The sequence below is a fragment of the Mercurialis annua genome, linkage group LG2 (genome assembly GCF_937616625.2).
Source record: "Mercurialis annua linkage group LG2, ddMerAnnu1.2, whole genome shotgun sequence".
NCBI classification, from domain to species: Eukaryota; Viridiplantae; Streptophyta; class Magnoliopsida; order Malpighiales; family Euphorbiaceae; genus Mercurialis; species Mercurialis annua.
In genome coordinates this window covers 44,299,652-44,310,255 of record NC_065571.1, presented here as the reverse complement: position 1 = coordinate 44,310,255, position 10,604 = coordinate 44,299,652, and the positions used below count along the sequence as shown (strand labels likewise).

Sequence of the window (10,604 nt, the reverse complement as noted above, 5' to 3'; positions counted from 1 at the left end):
TCCCAACGGTCATATCCCCAACGGTCATATGCCTCAACAAAAACACTGTTCTTCTTCCTTATTCCCAACGGTCATATTCAAGCCTCGTCATATAAATACTCTCAAGCCTCAACAAAAATACTGTTCTTCTTCCTGACCCCCAACGGTCATATTCAAACCTCATCGCTCTTCTCTGTCTCTCACTCTCTCTCTTCCTCACCACAACAATCAGTAACTATGAAATCAATTACAGAAAGCACTCAAAATCAATTATCAACGTCTTCAATATCCATTCTTTGAAGTTTTATTATCGGTGGTCCTGTTCTTGATTCTGATTCAAATCAGGTTAAGTGCTTACTTTTGCATATGTTGTTTTAATTTGATTCTAATTTCGCTTGCTTTAAGTCCATCTTTGTGATTCTAACTGCAACAACCTAATTTTAACTTCCTGATTGTTTTAATTTGTTGAATTACAGGAATATGTGTTCAAGCTAGGTTAATACTTCAATCTTATCAATGGAGGGGTAACTTCTCATTACTACAACAATTCTTCTTCTTTGTTTTAATTTAATTGATTACGATCTGGTTTATCATTTTCTTTGAATTTATTTTTAGACTGGAAGTGGCAAGACAATTCAAAAAGTATGTTAATGCTTAGTCATCAGGGCATTGTTCATCATCGCATTTTCAAAATGCTATTCTCGGGTATTCAAAAGGTATATTTATGCTTACTTTATTAAGTTACATTCATGTTGATAATTGATGAATAAGATTGAAGGATGACTCTAGAAATGGACTGCATGTCAGTAGCATTTAGGATCTGACTCAAATGTTAATTAAAGTGGGAACCAAACTACCACCTCACATTCTAACCATTCTTATATTTCAGGGTTTCTAATGTTTGGGATACTTACTTAGTTGAAACGATTACTATTGTGTTGAAATTTTTTTCTTTCTTAAGGATTGTTCTGCTATTCATTGCACTTATTTTCATAAATTCTTTAAAGGCCTGTGTAGAAAAATTGGAGCAACAATCATAAATTATAAGAGCTCAAGGTCCCATATTGTGTTTACTTTCATCATTGAGTCTTGATGCAAGGTATAATTATATGTTGTTGAGCAAAGGGGTTAATTTTAAATTTTTGTTTGTTGTTGCTGTCCATATTGTAGATATAGATTCTTGTATTGAATGGCTACATGTATTATGTGGATGGTGTAATGATAGTCATATATGCTATAGCATGATGTCTGATCTTAGTGAGCTATTTTGATTTTCACATAAGTCTTCGATGACGAGCTATACTTTGTTTTCTCTTAACTTGAGATAGTTAATTATGTGTGTTTTTGGTAGCTGTACTAAGACCTGCTTATGTTATTATCATGTGTGTGGTTTTGGTAGCTGTAATACAATGGCCTTAGGTCCAGTACAGCTAGAAGAAAAAAAAGACAGTAATTACAATAGGATGCAATTTTTGCTTTAAGTATGTGAAAAACCTTTAATTTTGCTTGTCTTAATCAGTTTACCATTCACTGGTTCATTTATGTTGTAAATGATCAGATAGAACTACCATATTCAGAGTTTCGTTCACTGATGCAGGCAACAGGTGTATGCTTTTGGAAATGGTGCCCATCCATGCAATTTGTAAGTTTCACGATGTATAGGATCTTGTTTAACAAATGTGCTGCAAGAATCACTTGGTGGAAATTCAAAACACACAGTTATATGAATCTTCCCCGAAAAAAGGTAGAGGAACAGATTTTGTTTGCTATTTAAGAGTTTATGGGGTGTTTATATCATTGCTTCATATTTACTCTTTTAAATCTCGTTTAAAGTTGAGTGTCAAGATAAATTATTTTCCATAATACTGAGAACGTGAATGGTTGTAAGCAGATATGATATGACGGTGAGACGCTTATGACATTCAAATTCGGGCGGGCAGAGTGAACCGGTGATATTGGAGGAGGATGTTAATGATTAAAGTGATCAGATTCGACAATTAAAGGTTATGAATTCTTTTTCCTGGTTGTTTATTTATATTTCTGCTGATATGACTTAGGATTATATTAAAGGTGTCTATCATTTAGAGGAACTTATAAGAGCGTGCAATCAGACGTCCATTATTCAGTTAGGAACAAAAATGGATGTTTTTAAAGGGCAAAATGCACGTGAAATTTTGCTCTTTGATGTTACCTCGTAGAGATCATGTGCTAACCAAGCAAGCACACCTTTAGGAGGAGACTCATGAGATTCATAACCGATTAGAGAATCGCTACTGATTGAAGCAAGATGATCTGCTTTGAAATTAGCTTCACGAACCCTCGAATCGCAGCACGAACACGAATATTGGACCTGCATCTGAATTTTTGCTAATCTTCTCAACAACTGTCAAGTTGTCAACTTCCAAAAGAATTTTCCCGAGTCCCCAGCTGAAGACCATGAAGCACTCCCCTGAACTCCGCCCCGATAACAGAATCAACTCCAATAGTCATCGAGAAGCTACCCAACCAACGGCCAAAATAATAATCTCTAACAACTCCGCCAGCTTTAGCATTCCCAGTAGTAAAAATTAGAGGCCCATCCGTATTATTTTTGCCCAAGTTGGAGATGGACATTTCCAGCTAATATAGGGGTCTTCATTACACGGTTCAAATGCAACTCATTCAATTTCATGTTAGCAGACTCAATATAAGCCACTCTATTGAAATTTCAGAACAATGGCTTCAAAAACATAAGTATTACGCCAACTCCACATCCCATAAAGTAACCCCAAAGAAACTTCCACTCAATCAGTTACATAGCTCAAAATATTACAACAATGAAGTTAATATTCCTGAGATGTGAGGGAATTCCATCAGCAACTCAATCAGTTACATAGCTCTTGCGAGGAGAAAAATCTGTCTGACTCCATAAACTCAAGTCACTTTGCTTCTGTTGATAAAAGATCTGGGAAAACACCTCAAGAGCCCACTATGGTTACTACCATCAGAACTTTCAGCAGGTCAGAACAATATGTTTCACAGTAACAACTTCAAGTTAAAAATGTTCCAATCACTTTAGCACAGTGAGAATATTCAGTCACACCGAGTTAGAGGAAGCTAACTGTCCAAAAGTTAGCTAACAATACATAAGCAAAATTGTGCTATGGCAAAAATACTTGTATTGCAAAATACTTGTATCACACCGAGTTAGAGGAAGCTAACTGTCCAAAAGTTAGCTAACAATGATCATCAAATTCTCAACTCTATACCTCTCTTGTAATATAAGATCAATGATAACTCTAATGAGGTTCAAGATAGCCAAAAGAGATGGATTTACAGCTGATGAATTTTAGCTGTTGATGAGGCAGGAAGTTTTAGCAAGCAGCTAAAGTATGCTCAGATGGGTATTACCTTTTTGTACTATCTATTTCTTGCATCATTAGTTCATTAATAAGGCACATAATCTTCGAGCTCGTAGTTTATTTACTTTTTTTCATTCTAGGCTTCTTATGGAAGCGTTAAGGAGAAAAGATTGGAGCTTGTTTTTGGTTGTGCTTCTGTAATATGCTGTCGGTTTACTCTGAAACATATAATATCATGGTTATCTGTTTTGGAGCAAATATGTTTACGAGAAAGAAGGCTTTCGAAGAATCAAATAGTCATTGATATTAGGTTTGTTCATCACATGACAGAAATGTTGATGATTTCTACAGATGTTTTTTTGCAGGAAATTGGTGCAGCTTTCGGAAATATTGAGTTTGATTTCCCACCACTTTTTCAGAGCAATCTTTTCAAGTCAGAAGAAGAAAAACTTCATCACAGGTACGTGCCGAATCTCTCTTTCCTTGTTTTAAAACTCTTTCCTTGTTTTAAAACTCTTGCACGAAATTTTGTTTAACTGCCGAACTCCTACTACTCACTTGACAAATTCGGCGACAATCGTCAACGGCCTGGGTTTGCCGAACAAATTCGGCATTAAAGTTTTTATCCTCGCACTCCCTAGATCATGGAGTTCCTCAGTCATGGGTTCAACGATTAATGCTATTTGCAATTTTGAGAGAAATTTAAAATCAAAAGTAAAAATAAAAAAATGATTATTTTTGTTTTTGACAAACTAACCCGCAACTTGCGTTTTCGTATCAAAAAGACCCGTCAGAGAGTGAGTTTCTTAATTTCATTCAATTAACTTAATTAATCATAATTAATTCTAATGTAATCTCTAATTGTACCCTAATTGAAATCTTAATGAATCAAAATCCTAATTATACCCAATACCTAATTAAATTAATAAAACACAATAACCATAACTAAATTAATAAAATACAATAACTAAATTTCCAGCACTAATTCCTACACTTGCTCGGTCTCACCAATAAAGTACTAAATTTAACTAAAATCCATCATAAACTGCAGAAATTAAAAGAAACCCATATGTCTAAACAAATCAAAAACATAAAAATCAAAGAATTAAAACAGTAATACAAGATGAGGAGAAAATGAGCAACTTTCGCCGCCGGTCTGTCCATCACAGCAAACGTTACTGGTCGTCTGCCTAAACCCAGCGATTCTTGAAGAAAACGAATCCAGATGGGACTGCAGTAACAACGACAACGACAGCTCCCCTAAGATGAAGAACGGATCTGGTGATAGTTGACAGTTTGCTATTTCTTCCTCTTCATATTGACAGATCGCAGAAGCAAAAATAAATTTGAGATTGATAAATGTGGGGCTGGAATTCAAGGGTGGTGGTGGCGACAAGGTGCAGCTGGGTTAGTTTTAAGATTTAGATTTAGGTTTTGAGTATTTTTGGATTTAGGGTACAAATTGGAAGAAGTTTTTTAAACATTTTTCTATATTGTAAGTGGAGAGTGAAATACACTCACCGGGTACAATATATTTTATTAACACTTTAACGGGAAAAATTAGACTAATAAAATTTAATTCATATATCACTAGTAAAATTCAAGTTATTTTATCATGTAAAATAAATATATCAAATATACGTATATCTGAAATAGTGTTTTTTTATGAATTTTTTAATGAATGTTAAGAATATTTTCAAAGTTATTTACTTGATTTCTTCATCCAGATTTTTTAAATTTAATTATTTAGCCAAAAATATAGCTTATATAAGTCCATCAATTAAGAAAAAGTAAAATAAAATGCAAGGTTCTAAATAAAATAACATAAGTAAATTTGATTATTATTTAAAATGTTTATTTTTAGTAGGAATTATTTATGCGTCTGCTAATATAATTTTGCTTTGAGGGAAAAAATACTTAAAATGTCTAATAATTAGAACGTGTGATTGTAATAACTTAAAACTTACTGTTTAGAATTTAAAAAAATATGCAATTGTAGTGTTTGGTTAATTAACCAGTAATTAACCACTTAATGAAAAGGAATTGAGACATGTCTGGCAGTTCAAAGGACAGCCACGTGGTGTATTGTAGGACTTTCCTGCTGCACATGCAGCAGGAAAATTTTGTTCGATCCATAAAAAACATGTCGCTCGTGATTTTTTGATATTGCCATAATGAAAAAACATAAATGCCATAAATTAAAGGCTTCCTCTTAACCCCACATTTTAAGCCTTAGTTTGCAAAACATTATCCACACCTTTTGATTCAATTACCTTAATTATCAGATTGACCTTTTTTTCCAATACTTCAAATTTTAATATATTTTTAAAAACACCATCTTCCTTAAATTTTCAAAAATAAATAATTTAAATAATTTTTTAATATAAAACAATTTTTTAAAAAACAAATTAAAAAACTCAGTCTGCCTTGAGATGGACCCGTTCCGGTGTTCTTATGCACGGAAAATGAATCACATCAAAAACTACCGACCTTTCATATTTTTTTTTCAATATCACCCTGACCTTGCAATTTCGTCAATTGCACCCTATTTCGTATTTTACGTTCTAAATTAAAAAATAGATGATTTCGTGATTATAAGGATTAAATTTTATAAAATAATTTAAGTTTCATTCTATCTTCTCTGACATCTTTTCCGCTCGACTCGTTGCCGCTTTCGAATCCGCCACCACCCACCGCCGCTTTCGGGACCAACATATCTGGAAGACCAGCTCGTCTTCTCCAAAGGATGTCTTCCATGGAAGACGCGTGCGCGTCTTCCACTGTGACGAAGCGTTTGAACGAAGATGGTGACGAAGAGCGGCGGTGTTCGAACGGATTTATTTATTTTTTGTTACTAATTTATTTATTTTTTGTTATAGAGAAGAAGAGAGTTTGTACGTATAATGTAAAACGTCATATGATATTTAGAGTTTTTTAAAAATATGAAGGATTATTTTATTTTGAACTTATCCAAATGAAAAGGAGTTTCAATTTACTTCAGGGTTGCTATTGAAACGTAAAAATACGAAATATGGTGCAATTGACAAAATTAAAAGGTCAGTGTTATCGGGAAAAAAAGGGTCGATCGTTTTTGAGGTGATTAGCCTTTTTAAATCGACATCACAAATAGGTGGCAGTGGACAGCGATTTAGGAGAGGAGAGGAGGGATTAGAGGAGAAATTGAAGAGAACCTTTGGACTTTTAGGCATCGATGACAGCGGTGTAGCGGTGGTTTTGCAGCGGAGATTTGATAAAGGTGGTGGGTGAGATTAAACATTGACTTGATGGGTTAGAGAAAAACTCAAACATATAGTTGATTCTTGCACTGTTACCGGTGTTGGTGGTGATTTTTTTATAAGTTTCTGGTTGTTGTTATTTAGGAATTGAAGTACAAACTGCTCTTCTCCGACCAGTTACGAATACCATTATTTTAATATTGTCTATGTGAATCTTAATTTTGTCTCAAAGAAATGGAATATAGGGAAGAAGATAAGTTGAAGAACAATTGGAGGAAGACGACCAAGGAAGAAGAAGATGAGCGTCCTCAACAATTATTTTTGGAACAAAGGGTCAACGCGTCCCCTAAACACACGGGGTTATCTAACCCAATTTATACTTTTTTGAGCAAATAACCCCAAAACTCTTCATTTTCGGGTCAAATAACCCCATAATTGTATTTTTAAAATGCGTAAAATACAAATCGGAGGTGAGGGATGCAAAAAAGTAATTAGATACTTTCCTAATTGTTGCGAAAAATTATCCTAAATCTGTTTTTTAAAATAAAAATATAAATTATGGGGTTATTTGACCCAAAAATGAAGAGTTTTGGGTTAGTTGCTCAAAAAAGTATAAATTGGGCTAAATGACCCCGCATAACAAGTTCAGGGGGCGCGTTGACCCTTTTGTTCATTATTTTTGAATATAGAGATGACATGACCAATTTGTACTTTTCAGAAGATTGTACATATAAAAGCATATTCACCTAAGGGGTGTGCATTCAGTTCAAATCGAACCGAACCGAACCGAATTTTTGCCTTTTTTAAAAACCGAACCTAAATTTTAGTAAAAGAAAAAATTTCAAACCGAACCGAACCGAACCAGTCGGTTCAGTCGATTATTTCGGTTCAGTTTGATTATTTCGGTTCGGTTTACATAGAAATCTGTCTGAAATTTTTTTAACTCAAAACCGAAGTGAACCGACCAACCGAAATTTCTTTGAAATTTCAAACCGAACCGAACCGAATTTGTCGGTTCGGTTCGGTTTCGGTTCGGTTTTGCACACCCCTATATTCACCTGAAACTTCTTACTTTATTTATGAACAAAAGAACATTCACCCCCTCAACTTGGCACGAAATATCAAATGAGTCATTTTGGACGTTTCTGGGTCAAACAGACCCGCAACTTGCATTTTTCGCTCAAATCAGCCTCTCTGACACAAAAACACCTCAAAAAGAGAGTGAAATTGCTAATTAAACTAATTAATTTTAATTAATCACAATTACAACTTTAATTAAATACAATTAAAATCCTAATTAGTCTAATTTTTTTACTTAAACACCTAAATCTAAACCGCTGAAAACCGCCACCAGTAACCGCCACCGGTACAAAATTTATGGTCGGAAACCGCTCCTCAGGCGAGTAGCTGCTCCTCGCCTGAGGTGCAGCAGTCTGCTCCTCCGGAGCAGATCTGTTCCTCCACTGTCCTCCACAGATCTGATCCTCGTTGGGAGCAGCAGCTGCTCCTTGTTGGGATCAGCTGCTGCTCTTCAGGCGAGGAGCTCTTAGACGAGTGGTCGAAATTGTTGAAACAGTGGTTGAAGATGTTGAGGCGCGGCGGTTTTTTTTTTTGCAGAAAGAAGAGAAATTAGGAAAGAAAGGCTCGCTAGAGATATAAATGGTTCAATTTTAGCGACAGATATCAGTCCGTCGCTAAAATTAAATTAATCGTTTCATTTATTGATAAGGTTAGCGACAGATCTGAAAATCCGTCAGTAACTTAGCGATGGAGAAACATACCCGTCGCTAAAGTATCAAGATAAAAACAGTGTGTTGCACACTTAGTAGCGAGGAATTTCAAAATCTGTCGCTAAAATTGACCAAATGGTGGAAGTGAATAAGGAATTGTCATATGACGGACTAGCGACAGATTGTCCTTCACTGATATTTATTTGCGACGAATGTGATACCGTTGCAAATTTCGTCGCAAATCAACTGAAGTAGCGACAGAGTTGGTGTCCGTCGCTAATCGACTGTTTTCTAGTAGTGAAAAGGATAAAATCGGGTAAAATCGACTAGATAAACTACCTATCAAATGCATTATAATTGACCTTAATGTTTATAGTGTATTTGATATGTAGTTATCGAGCCAATTTTACCTATTTTTATCCTTTTTACCTACCCTTATCCCCATTACAACCCATCAAAGTTCATTTAATTTTCGTTAATTACCGAGTCAAGTAGTGGAGTCTGGGACTTTGAGCAAACTTATAGTAAATGTATATGTATTCAATTGTGAGCGTAATATTTTGTCTTTGTACCTTTTTACACTTGAGTGTCGCAGTGAAAATTTGTAAGGATTTAATGCCATTTACTTGAGTTCCATGAGATTAATGCCATGAAATGCCTAAATTATGCCCCGCAAATGACAATGTTTAACTCATGCTATTTAGTATACCGTTTGAGCTATTGCGATAGCATTCTTGGTGTTATCAGATTATGTCATTTGAATTGCATTTTCCACTTGTTTACATTATTGATGGTTGTCGGTTTAGAAACTTTTATTCTTTCATTCATCATGGGTTAGATTTGGTTTCGAGAGATTTTTGATTTGTATTGCGAGATTTTCGGGTATGTTTTAGGAAGATATTTATTTCTTGCTTGAAGACAAAAAAAGTTCTAGTGTGAGGATTTTTGTTTCCTTAATGTTTTCTGATACTCAAATTAGGGTACAAATAAACTTTTTCCTAGATTATGATATAAATAAAAAAATATCAATATGGGTAGTTTTTAAGTAATTAGGCCTATTACTATTAAAATAAAATAAAATTAATGGTTAGCATGTAAAAGAAATAAAAGATTAAAATATATTAAAAATAAATCTATATATCTATATTCTAAAACTGAAGTTAAAAGTCCTGTACATTGGACAGTATTTGATGAGTTTTGTGGTATTTATAATTTGAAATATTTGTCTATTAAATTCCGTGAGAAATGCAAAGGTGTGCAATAAATTGGCCATTTGCATTTGCTGTATTATTTTGTCTACTACATAAATAGTATAGACAGTAGTAATGGGACCAATATTAAATGGCCATATGTAAGGTTTTTTTGGCATTCGGACAATTTTTTTCAACTCCCGCGTCTTATCATTGGCACACTGCATTAATGTTGTTATAAGATTGAGTCCCTATTCATTTGTCAAACATGTCTTTCCTTAAGCCACTCACTCTACAAACAAAAGTTAGCTCTGATAAATTTGCACAATTATAATAGCGTGGTAGTTGTGCATTCAATTTCCAACAGTACTAAAATTCATCAGTCATGTAGTATTAAAAGCAATTCAACAATTATAGACGCACTCTTCATCACTACGGGGCTAGACCTGCAAAAAAAAATATTGGAAGATTCAAAATATATCTTTATTCACTGTGAATCACGGACAGCCTTTCCTTTGTATTTTTTTGCATATCCTTTCTCTATCTCTTTTTTCGAGGCAAGAAAATGGAGTCCTATTTTGCAATCCAACTTGCTTTACCATTCAAATATAAATTGATTGGTGTCATATTGTGCCTCACACAACTTGCCGCACTGAGGTTAGTTTTTCTTTAGCTCTTTTAATTTCAATATGTTCGCATTTTATTTTCATTCTCACATTTGTTTGTTCCAGGTCTGTCCATCAACACACGCATATCTCATATAAGGTAATAAAATTTTAACATTGTCAAACAATACATATGTGCGTGCTTTGTGTTTGTAGAAAAATGTGAAAAATATTATTTATAAAAAATTAAATTGATTGTCTATCAAACAGCCTGAGAAGGGCCACAAGGAGTTTGCGTTGCCTACTGCCAGGGCCTTTTTTTTGAAATGGTTTCTTTTAGATATGATATGAATTCCACCACTGACATTTGGGCTAATTATCTATTATTGGTATTCTGTGTTGTTATTTAAATTTTATTAAAATTGTTTACATAAAAAACATATAAACACTTTATAATATTTGCATTACAGTAGAAATTTACGATTTTGTCGATTAATTATTTATTTGTATTTGCAAGTTACAC

At 34.1% G+C, this 10,604-nt stretch overlaps 2 long non-coding RNA genes across 4 annotated transcripts; both read left to right on the top strand.

The window, feature by feature from the left end:
- Positions 1-47: 47 nt before the first annotated feature.
- LOC126669044 (uncharacterized) lies at positions 48-4,072 on the top strand. Of its 3 annotated transcripts, none has more exons than XR_008790192.1 (6): positions 48-324; positions 456-503; positions 595-695; positions 1,577-1,723; positions 1,871-1,982; positions 3,686-4,072. It is a non-coding gene; the product is annotated as an uncharacterized LOC126669044 (long non-coding RNA). The 3 variants fall into 3 exon arrangements; XR_007638411.2 differs by having other exon boundaries at positions 3,672-4,072; XR_007638410.2 differs by lacking the exon at positions 3,686-4,072 and having other exon boundaries at positions 54-324; positions 1,871-3,578.
- Positions 4,073-9,716: 5,644 nt separating this feature from the next.
- On the top strand, positions 9,717-10,348 carry LOC126669045 (uncharacterized). Its single transcript, XR_007638412.2, has 2 exons — positions 9,717-10,133; positions 10,208-10,348. It is a non-coding gene; the product is annotated as an uncharacterized LOC126669045 (long non-coding RNA).
- Positions 10,349-10,604: the final 256 nt, after the last annotated feature.